Here is an 11,611-nt window from a genome sequence, read left to right as displayed (position 1 = left end):
TTAACAAAAGCTCTGAAGTTGCTGTAATCATTCTAGCGTGAATTGCAATTGTGCTCAAGCAATCGCGTTTACTTTCAACTTGTAAAACCAGCAAACATTTGCGCTCCACTCTTAATCTGAGCCAAAATAATTTTTCGAAGAAATAAAAATTAATTATGCACCTGCAATACAAAACACAAACACAGTCAGCCCAACACAATCTCTAAAGACCTATCTTAAAGGGCCACTGTAAGTAAATATTTTCTATGCCTGTTACTAACTAACTACCCCAAATACGCTTTTTATCAATAGCATTTCATTAACATATCTCTACCGTATATCAGAAATCTTGTCTGCAAATTTAATTGTTTTCCAAACCCACTCCGTGAGTATCCTTTGCTCTGTACCAATCCGTTTACAATACCTAGGTTTCAAAATGGCGCTTTAAACACAAAGTTATTGGTTTAAGTATTTTGCATATGCAGTGCTGAAAATAGTGGGCAGGATAACGTGACATCATCTGCGAATAAAAGATATAACTTTTAGAACGTTATGAAACTTCGTTTTGGAGAAAATATAGGTCAGTAGGTTTTAATTAATGTTTATAAACTTTAATATGTTAGTTGTTTAGCTTAAAATTTATAACAGAAAGTAATCCTTTAACCAAAGCAAATCTTAAATTAATTCCTCAGATCATGTAAAAACTGATGAAATTTGTTCTCTTACAATGCTGTCCAAAAGCACTTACTTGTACTAGAAGAATAAAAGGGAAAAAAAGAAAGTCCTACAGTTTCATAGAAAAAAAAAAAGCGAATTATCAGTTGGCTAAATGCCCAGAAAACAATATACTTGAGAAAGGTCACACAAATATTTCTCCCAAGAATACAATTTCTAAGGTTAATTGACTGTGAGGTGAACTTCAATGAAGCATTGTCCTTTGTACGTCCTAAAGCAAATTCTTCAAAACAACCTATGTTGTCTTCACAATAAAATATTGATTTTCTAAATTGGAACAAAGCACTTAAAAAAAAAAATATGCCATTCACTAATTAAATGCTTTTTGTGAAGGGAGATGAGTGATATGAACACATCTGGTTTTTAACCCTCTCACTGTAGGCCATAAAATGGTTTGGATTTTTCTAAACCACTGGTTTTATAAATGGGTTGAAAATGGTATTAGTAAAAGGGCCCCTGTTATATATATATATATATATATTTTTTTTACAAAAACACGGAACTATTGGTTACATTTATATAACTGGTATTTAAATATCCTTTAAAATATTTTAGTGCTCCCAAGAATAGCTCGTATAGCTGAGGTTTTTAAAGCACACAATGGTCTAGATTATAGATGGAGATTACAAATGTTAAAGCTATGGTGCATTAACAATGCCAGAGTGCAATTCATAGCTCTCCCATTTTTACTTTCATTTTATAAGTGAAAGCAAAATAGTATCGCTCGAATGAAAGCTTGGAGGGCAGATATTGTGGTCTCACTAAATTCTTGTATATATATATATGTGTGTGTGGGTGTGTGCTTTATTAATAAAAGTGTTCTAACAGTGATTTAAAGTACTGTGGTAAATGACAAGGTGTAGGACTGGGGAGGGCTCAAAGGTATATATATATATATATATTTATATATATATATATATATATATATATATATATATATATATAAGGGCTCAAAGGTGTGTATATACAGTATATATAAATAAGGGCTGAAAGAGGTGTGTGTGTATATATATATATATATATAAAAGGGCTCAAAGGTGTGTGTGTGTGTATATATATATATATATATATATATATTTATATAGGGGTATATTTATCAAGCTCCGAATGGAGCTTGATGCCCCGTGTTTATAGCAAGCCCGCAGGCTCACCAGAAACAGCAGTTATGAAGCAGCGCTCACAAAGACCACTGCTCCATAACCTGTCTGCCTGCTCTGAGCAGGTGGACAGACATCGCCGGAAATCAACCCGATCGTGTACGATCGGATTGATTGACATCCCCTCTGCTGGAGGCCGATTGGCCGCGAATCAGCAGGGGGCGGCGTTGCACCTGCAGATCTATTGCTCTCCATATTCAGCGAGGTCTGTCGGCCCTGATCCGCACTGTCGGATCAGGTCCGACAGACCTTGAAAACTTGGGGCCATAAGCTCAAAGGTGTGTGTTTATATATATATATATATATATATGGGCTCAAAATGTCAAGTCGTAAGCTACTAGCCAGGACAATATGTTACTTGTCACTTCTAATCACACCCACTACTTCACCCCCCTTTGCATATGTTTAGCCATTGTATTGTGAAAAATGTTGTAATACTGTTTTTGTTTCTGGTGAAGACAACAGCTGGATAGAAAAAGGAAGTTAGAGAAACATAGAGAAAGCAGGGAGAAAGAAGGGCGTGTTGATAGTCATGGATGGTCATAGCAGACATAGAGATTTCTTTTTTTTTAGTTAATTATCATCTCTCTCTTCTTGCTTTTAACTATATTTTTTGACTCCCTACTCTCTTCAATCTCTCTTTTTACCCCCTCCCTTCTCTCTCAGGCTATGGGGTCGATTAATGTTGCAACGGATGCTGCTTCTGACCCACTCCGATTCAGTTCCGTCTGAAGCGGAAGTTAAGAAGCAGTGGTCCTAAGACCGCTGCTCCTTAATTCGTCAGCCACCTCTAAGGTGGCGGACAGCAATCAGCCCGATCGAATACGATCGGGTTGATTGACACCCCCTGCTAGTGATTGGCCGCGAATCTGCAGGGGGCGGTATTGCACCAGCAGTTCACAAGAACTGCTGGTGCAATGATAAATACTGACAGCGTATGCTGTTGGTATTTATCGATGTGTGGCAGACATGATTCGCTATAGCGGATCATGTCTGTCCACGCACCATAATAAATTTACCCCTATATCTTCTCTTTACACTCTTTCTTTCTCCTCGCTTATATCACCTGCACTTTCTCTTGTTAAGTGTATCCAGTCCACGGATCATCCATTACTTATGGGATATTAACTCCTCCCCAACAGGAAGTGCAAGAGGATTCACCCAGCAGAGCTGCTATATAGCTCCTCCCCTAACTGCCATTCCCAGTCATTCTCTTGCACCCAACGAATAGATAGGATGTGTGAGAGGACTGTGGTGATTATACTTAGTTTCATACCTTCAATCAAAAGTTTGTTATTTTATAATAGCACCGGAGTGTGTTATTCCTTCTCTGGTAGAATTTGAAGAAGAATCTACCTGAGTTTTTCTATGATTTTAGCCGGAGTAGTTAAGATCATATTGCTGTTTCTCGGCCATCTGAGGAGAGGTAAACTTCAGATCAGGGGACAGCGGGCAGATTAATCTGCAAAGAGGTATGTAGCAGCTTATTATTTTCTGACAATGGAATTGATGAGAAAATTCTGCCATACCGATATAATGTAAACTCAGCCTTAAATGCAGTAGCAGCAACTGGTATCAGGCTGTCATGTATGTATATTTTACACTTCAGTATTCTGGGGAATGGCACTTCACTGGAATTATACTGTATGCATAAAACTTTAGCCTAATTTGCAGGGACTAGCAACAGGCTTTTTAATAACACTCAATTTATTAATGTTAAACGTTTTTTGCTGGCATGTAAAATCGTTTAATTTTCTGAGGTACTGGGTGAAAAAATGTTTTGGGCACTATTTTTTTCCACTTGGCAGTCGTTTTATTTAATTTATGACAGTTTACTGATCTCTCTCACTGTTAGCTATCAGGGTTAGTTATCCTTTGCTAATGGGAGCAATCCTTTGCTAAAATTGTGTTTTTTACAAAGATTTGATGCTATAACTTTTCAGTTTATTAATTTTCAACTGTCATAACTTTTTTCTGTGCTTCTTATAGGCACAGTACGTTTTCATATTATAGTAAATTACTTGAAAAGTATTTCCAAGTTGCTAGTTTATTTGCTAGTGTGTTAAACATGTCTGATTCAGAGGAAGATATCTGTGCTATATGTGCTAAAGCCAAAGTGGAGCCCAATAGAAATTTATGTACTAACTGTATTGATGCTACTTTAAATAAAAGTCAATCTGTACAAATTGAACATATTTCACCAAACAACGAGGGGAGAGTTATGCCGACTAACTCGCCTCACGTGTCAGTACCTGCATCTCCCGCTCGGGAGGTGCGTGATATTGTAGCGCCGAGTACATCTGGGCGGCCATTACAAATCACATTACAGGATATGGCTACTGTTATGACTGAAGTTTTGGCTAAATTACCAGAACTAAGAGGTAAGCGTAATCACTCTGGGGTGAGAACAGAGTGCGCTGATAATATTAGGGCCATGTCAGACACTGCGTCACAATTTGCAGAACATGAGGACGGAGAGCTTCATTCTGCGGGTGACGGTTCTGATCCAAACAAACTGGATTCAGATATTTCAAATTTTAAATTTAAGCTGGAAAACCTCCGTGTATTACTAGGGGAGGTGTTAGCGGCTCTGAATGATTGTAACACAGTTGCAATACCAGAGAAAATGTGTAGGTTGGATAAATATTTTGCGGTACCGGCGAGTACTGACGTTTTTCCTATACCTAAGAGACTTACTGAAATTGTTACTAAGGAGTGGGATAGACCCGGTGTGCCGTTCTCACCCCCTCCGATATTTAGAAAGATGTTTCCAATAGACGCCACCACACGGGACTTATGGCAAACGGTCCCTAAGGTGGAGGGAGCAGTTTCTACTTTAGCTAAGCGTACCACTATCCCGGTGGAGGATAGCTGTGCCTTTTCAGATCCAATGGATAAAAAGTTAGAGGGTTACCTTAAGAAAATGTTTGTTCAACAAGGTTTTATATTGCAACCTCTTGCATGCATTGCGCCTGTCACGGCTGCAGCAGCATTTTGGTTTGAGTCTCTGGAAGAGACACTTGAATCAGCTCCATTAGATGAGATTACACACAAGCTTAAAGCCCTTAAGTTAGCTAACTCATTTATTTCAGATGCCGTAGTACATTTAACTAAACTTACGGCTAAGAATTCCGGATTCGCCATTCAGGCACGCAGAGCACTGTGGCTAAAATCCTGGTCAGCTGACGTTACTTCTAAATCTAAATTGCTTAATATACCTTTCAAAGGGCAGACCTTATTCGGGCCCGGGTTGAAAGAAATTATCGCTGACATTACAGGAGGTAAAGGCCATGCCCTGCCTCAAGACAGAGCCAAACCTAAGGCTAGACAGTCTAATTTTCGTTCCTTTCGTAATTTCAAAGCAGGAGCAGCATCAACTTCCTCTGCACCAAAACAGGAAGGAGCTGTTGCTCGCTACAGACAAGGCTGGAGACCTAACCAGTCCTGGAACAAGGGCAAGCAGGCCAGGAAATCTGCTGCTGCCCCTAAGACAGCATGAATCGAGGGCCCCCGATCCGGGAACGGATCTAGTGGGGGCAGACTTTCTCTCTTCGCCCAGGCTTGGGCAAGAGATGTCCAGGATCCCTGGGCGTTAGAGATCATATCTCAGGGATACCTTCTAGACTTCAAATTCTCTCCCCCAAGAGGGAGATTTCATCTGTCAAGGTTGTCAACAAACCAAATAAAGAAAGAGGCGTTTCTACGCTGCGTACAAGATCTTTTATTAATGGGAGTGATCCATCCGGTTCCGCGGTCGGAACAAGGACAAGGGTTTTACTCAAATCTGTTTGTGGTTCCCAAAAAAGAGGGAACTTTCAGGCCAATCTTGGATTTAAAGATCCTAAACAAATTCCTAAGAGTTCCATCGTTCAAAATGGAAACTATTCGGACAATTTTACCCATGATCCAAAAGGGTCAGTACATGACCACAGTGGATTTAAAGGATGCTTACCTTCACATACCGATTCACAAAGATCTTTACCGGTATCTAAGGTTTGCCTTTCTAGACAGGCATTACCAGTTTGTAGCTCTTCCATTCGGATTGGCTACGGCTCCGAGAATCTTCACAAAGGTTCTGGGTGCTCTTCTGGCGGTACTAAGACCGCGAGGAATTGCGGTAGCTCCATACCTAGACGACATTCTGATACAAGCTTCAAGCTTTCAAACTGCCAAGTCTCATACAGAGTTAGTACTGGCATTTCTAAGGTCGCATGGATGGAAGGTGAACGAAAAGAAGAGTTCTCTCTTTCCACTCACAAGAGTTCCCTTCTTGGGGACTCTTATAGATTCTGTAGAAATGAAGATTTACCTGACAGAAGACAGGTTAACAAAGCTTCAAAATGCATGCCGTGTCCTTCATTCCATTCAACACCCGTCAGTAGCTCAATGCATGGAGGTGATCGGCTTAATGGTAGCAGCAATGGACATAGTACCCTTTGCACGCCTACATCTCAGACCGCTGCAATTGTGCATGCTAAGTCAGTGGAATGGGGATTACTCGGACTTGTCCCCTACTCTGAATCTGGATCAAGAGACCAGAAATTCTCTTCTATGGTGGCTTTCTCGGCCACATCTGTCCAGGGGGATGCCATTCAGCAGGCCGGACTGGACAATTGTAACAACAGACGCCAGCCTACTAGGTTGGGGCGCTGTCTGGAATTCTCTGAAGGCTTAGGGACAATGGAATCAGGAGGAGAGTCTCCTACCAATAAACATTCTGGAATTGAGAGCAGTTCTCAATGCCCTTCTGGCTTGGCCCCAGTTAACAACTCGGGGGTTCATCAGGTTTCAGTCGGACAACATCACGACTGTAGCTTACATCAACCATCAGGGAGGGACAAGAAGCTCCCTAGCAATGATGGAAGTATCAAAGATAATTCACTGGGCAGAGTCTCACTCTTGCCACCTGTCAGCAATCCACATTCCGGGAGTGGAGAACTGGGAGGCGGATTTCTTAAGTCGTCAGACTTTTCATCCGGGGGAGTGGGAACTTCATCCGGAGGTCTTTGCCCAAATACTTCGACGTTGGGGCAAACCAGAGATAGATCTCATGGCGTCTCGACAGAACGCCAAGCTTCCTCGTTACGGGTCCAGATCCAGGGATCCGGGAGCGGTTCTGATAGATGCTTTGACAGCACCTTGGACCTTCGGGATGGCTTATGTGTTTCCACCCTTCCCGATGCTTCCTCGATTGATTGCCAGAATCAAACAGGAGAGAGCATCAGTGATTCTAATAGCGCCTGCATGGCCACGCAGGACTTGGTATGCAGATCTAGTGGACATGTCATCCTGTCCACCTTGGTCGCTACCTCTGAAACAGGACCTTCTGATCCAGGGTCCCTTCAAACATCAAAATCTAATTTCTCTGAAGCTGACTGCTTGGAAATTGAACGCTTGATTTTATCAAAACGTGGTTTTTCTGAGTCAGTTATTGATACCTTAATACAGGCTAGGAAGCCTGTTACCAGAAAGATTTACCATAAGATATGGCGCAAATACTTATATTGGTGCGAATCCAAGAGTTACTCATGGAGTAAGGTTAGGATTCCGAGGATATTGTCTTTTCTACAAGAAGGTTTAGAAAAGCGTTTATCCGCTAGTTCCTTAAAGGGACAGATTTCAGCTCTGTCCATTCTTTTACACAAACGTCTGTCAGAAGTTCCGGACGTTCAAGCTTTTTGTCAGGCTTTAGCAAGGATCAAGCCTGTGTTTAAAACTGTTGCTCCACCATGGAGTTTGAACTTAGTTCTTAATGTTTTACAGGGGGTTCCGTTTGAACCCCTTCATTCCATTGATATCAAGTTGTTATCTTGGAAAGTTCTGTTTTTAATGGCGATTTCCTCGGCTCGAAGAGTCTCTGAGTTATCTGCCTTACATTGTGATTCTCCTTATCTGATTTTTCATTCAGACAAGGTAGTTCTGCGTACTAAACCTGGGTTCCTACCTAAGGTGGTCACTAACAGGAATATCAATCAAGAGATTGTGGTTCCATCTTTGTGTCCTAATCCTTCTTCAAAAAAGGAATGTCTGCTACACAATCTAGATGTAGTCCGTGCCCTGAAATTTTATCTACAGGCAACTAAGGATTTTCGACAAACGTCTTCCCTGTTTGTCGTTTATTCTGGTCAGAGGAGAGGTCAAAAAGCTTCGGCTACCTCTCTCTCCTTTTGGCTTCGCAGCATAATACGGTTAGCCTATGAGACTGCTGGATAGCAGCCTCCTGAAAGAATTACAGCACACTCTACTAGAGCTGTGGCTTCCACTTGGGCCTTTAAGAATGAGGCTTCTGTTGAACAGACTTGCAAGGCTGCAACTTGGTCTTCTCTTCATACTTTTTCCAAATTTTACAAATTTGACACTTTTGCTTCTTCGGAGGCTGTTTTTGGGAGAAAGGTTCTTCAGGCAGTGGTTCCTTCCGTATAAAGAGCCTGCCTGTCCCTCCCGTCATCCGTGTACTTTAGCTTTGGTATTGGTATCCCATAAGTAATGGATGATCCGTGGACTGGATACACTTAACAAGAGAAAACATAATTTATGCTTACCTGATAAATTTATTTCTCTTGTAGTGTATCCAGTCCACGGCCCGCCCTGTCACTTTAAGGCAGGTAATTTTTCCATTAAACTACAGTCACCACTGCACCCTATGGTTTTCCTTTCTCTGCATGTTTTCGGTCGAATGACTGGTAATGGCAGTTAGGGGAGGAGCTATATAGCAGCTCTGCTGGGTGAATCCTCTTGCACTTCCTGTTGGGGAGGAGTTAATATCCCATAAGTAATGGATGATCCGTGGACTGGATACACTACAAGAGAAATAAATTTATCAGGTAAGCATAAATTATGTTTTTTTTCTTCACTCTCTCTTAACTCTACCTTCTTCTCCACTTTCACTTTTCCTTTACAATCTCTCTCTCTCTGCCCCATTTACCCTCTCAGAAGTAACAGTCTAAGCACTAATGGGGTGCCTAAAACCCCCAGAGGAATGACATATTCTTGCACTTTCATGGCTATGTAATATCCCTTTAGATAACAGTTTTAGGACATAGCTACAATGTGTGTTTGTCAGTGCTCCAATAGGAATGTACATTCTGCAAACACAATGTGCCAACTTTGCTACTTACAACATGCCACCAGTCTTCAGACTCAAGGAATTCTCAATATTTAAAAAAATGCTTGCACTCACTTTTTAATGTGCTTTATTGTGCAGAAAATATAAATAAATCAGGCACGTTTTGGGATCTAACCCCTTCATCAGACTAAGTGAAAATGAGCAAACGCAGCAAACTTTTTAACAGGTGTGTAACCCCTCCCCCTCATCAAAGAAGTACTTCCTGCAACCAATTCAACACCATTCGTAAGCATAGTGTCATTTTACAAACTTATTCACAATCATATTTTGAAATATATATATATATAAAGTGGGGTGGGCACTTTTTTCAAACTTTGGCCCCCGATATTCAATGCATCGTCAGACCGACAAGAAATTACCTGTTTGGGTTCACCAGGATTGGTGCTGTGTCTCCCCCTAGGATATAATAGGGATTGCATCTTCAGCAAAAGTCAGCTGACATCGCCACTGAGCTGCGATATAGGGAGCAAGGGGGCACTGTCTATAAGGGTGTTTACCCAAAATAGACTGTGTTTCTGCAAAAATAAAAATGTTTTCTGTTTAGTAACACTTTAACAAATTAGGCACATGTAAATGTAGTATCACTGTACATTCACTAGATTTGACACACTGAGAAATATCACCACTGAATAGCAGGTGAGACTGATATGGCTGAAAATGTAGAGCTAAAATGGAGGACAGTGCTTTAAATATTAGATACACATCGCAATGTTTCCCCATTAATGTATAGGTTACTCCCATGAAAGGCCCTTTAAACTCCCACAGAACGCTTATATAGTTATCATGTCTGCAATCTATTTTAATAATAAAAACAAAACAAAAAAAATAAATTTAAAATATAGGAGCTGGGGTTTGTATTGCATAATGTTAGTATATGTATGTAAACTGTAAGCGTGACGGTACTAATCTTCTATTCTGCCCTTAGGCGTGTATTTTTACTTATTTTAATATTGCCATTGCATGTTCTTAATATTCATTTTTACATTATATTGAGAACACCCAATAGCGATTGCAATATTTATATTTCACAATATTGCGATCGCGATGTTGCGTTTGCACTTTTCATTATCATATTTCACAATAATATTGTAATTACATTGTAGCAAACTTCTATATTAATATTAATATATATATCTATCTATATTATATATAGATATAGAGATAGATATACTGTATATTAATATTAAGAAAGAACACATTTGCTACAGTGTGATCGCAGTATTATAAGTAAAACACAATCTCGCAATCGTGATCACAATATTGTGAAATATGAATTTTGCGAGTGCAATCGTGATCGTAATGTTGTGAAGTATGAATACTGCAAGTGTAACATCGCAATTTCAATATTGTGAAATATGAATATTGTGAATACCACTGCGCGTTCTCAATATAATGTAAATATGAATATTGTGAATACCACTGCGCGTTCTCAATATAATGTAAATATGAATATTGAGAATGCCCAATATCAATCTTAAAATAAGTAAAAAATACATGACAGAGGGCACAGTAGAAGATTAGTACAATCACGCTTACAGTTTACATAGATATTCTACTGTACTGCATAAAGGAATCATTTACAATGTAGGTGGAGATGATGCTTTGAATATTGTCAGTATCAGAGAAGCATTGCCACCCACTGAAATGTATGGTAAAACACCTCTCAGTGATGTTGCCTTTAAACAGTACTGTCAGCCCTTTGGAATATTTTGCCGGCTTTTTTGGCATTGGGACCCATCCCTTTTGAATATTTTGCCTACTCTTGGTACTTTTGATCTTTAGGGTTTTTATGAGCTACAGTCCATTTCAATATGATGTGACTTAGCTAAAGACAAATATGTGTTATGACCCCTTTGTTATACAGTGTCAAGCTCAAAGATCCATTTCAGGTCTTAACAAGAGCTACATTTTACATCAGACCAAAGGCCTAAATTATTGTATTGTGTTGCCATTTTCCTTGTTCAGAGAGGGAATGCTTGGCACTTGGGGCTGGACTGTCGTTGTTAGACAGGACTAGATTCTGTAAAAAGTACAATTGGGCTTAAATAGGCTGCTCCCAGATATTGGATTTAATATCCCCTAAATTGTGAATCTTCTGTCTTTACAAAAGTTAATTATCTTTAAAACAATGGACATCTAATTTTTAGTAATTGCAAGATACAGTTGTTTCAATGAATATTGCTACTATCAGTAAATATGATGCATGCTTCACTGCTTTAAAAATGAAAAAAAAAAGGCTACCGCACCTGGTGTTCCCAGGCGGTCTCTCATCCAGGTACTGACCAGGCCTGGCCCTGCTTAACTTCCGAGATCAGATGGGATCGGGTGCATTCAGGGCAGTGTGGCAGTAGACACTTAGTGCCTCTTCCCAATGCGTTTTGTTCTTGCTCATGCTGTCATTCACAGTCTGTAAAAAATTGAAGAGTTAAGTATGTGATCTATATGATCAAATGCCAATGTGGGGATATGTACATTGGCAAGATTGAATGTATGCTCAAAAGAAAGAATGACCTTGAATAGGTCTAGTATCAGGCAGGCCATTGAGAATGGTAAAACTGACCAACCGGTTGCAAAACACTTTCTTGAATGGGGTCACACAATATCAAGCTAAAGA

General features: G+C 40.0%; 1 non-coding gene across 1 annotated transcript; it reads right to left on the bottom strand.

Moving 5' to 3' along the window:
• Positions 1-11,231: 11,231 nt before the first annotated feature.
• On the bottom strand, positions 11,232-11,350 carry LOC128650548 (5S ribosomal RNA). Its single transcript, XR_008400842.1, has one exon. It is a non-coding gene; the product is annotated as a 5S ribosomal RNA (ribosomal RNA).
• Positions 11,351-11,611: the final 261 nt, after the last annotated feature.

This window comes from Bombina bombina, chromosome 2 (genome assembly GCF_027579735.1).
Source record: "Bombina bombina isolate aBomBom1 chromosome 2, aBomBom1.pri, whole genome shotgun sequence".
Taxonomy (NCBI): Eukaryota; Metazoa; Chordata; class Amphibia; order Anura; family Bombinatoridae; genus Bombina; species Bombina bombina.
The sequence above is the reverse complement of the archived record's forward strand: the minus strand, read 5'-3'. Positions and strand labels throughout refer to the sequence as shown.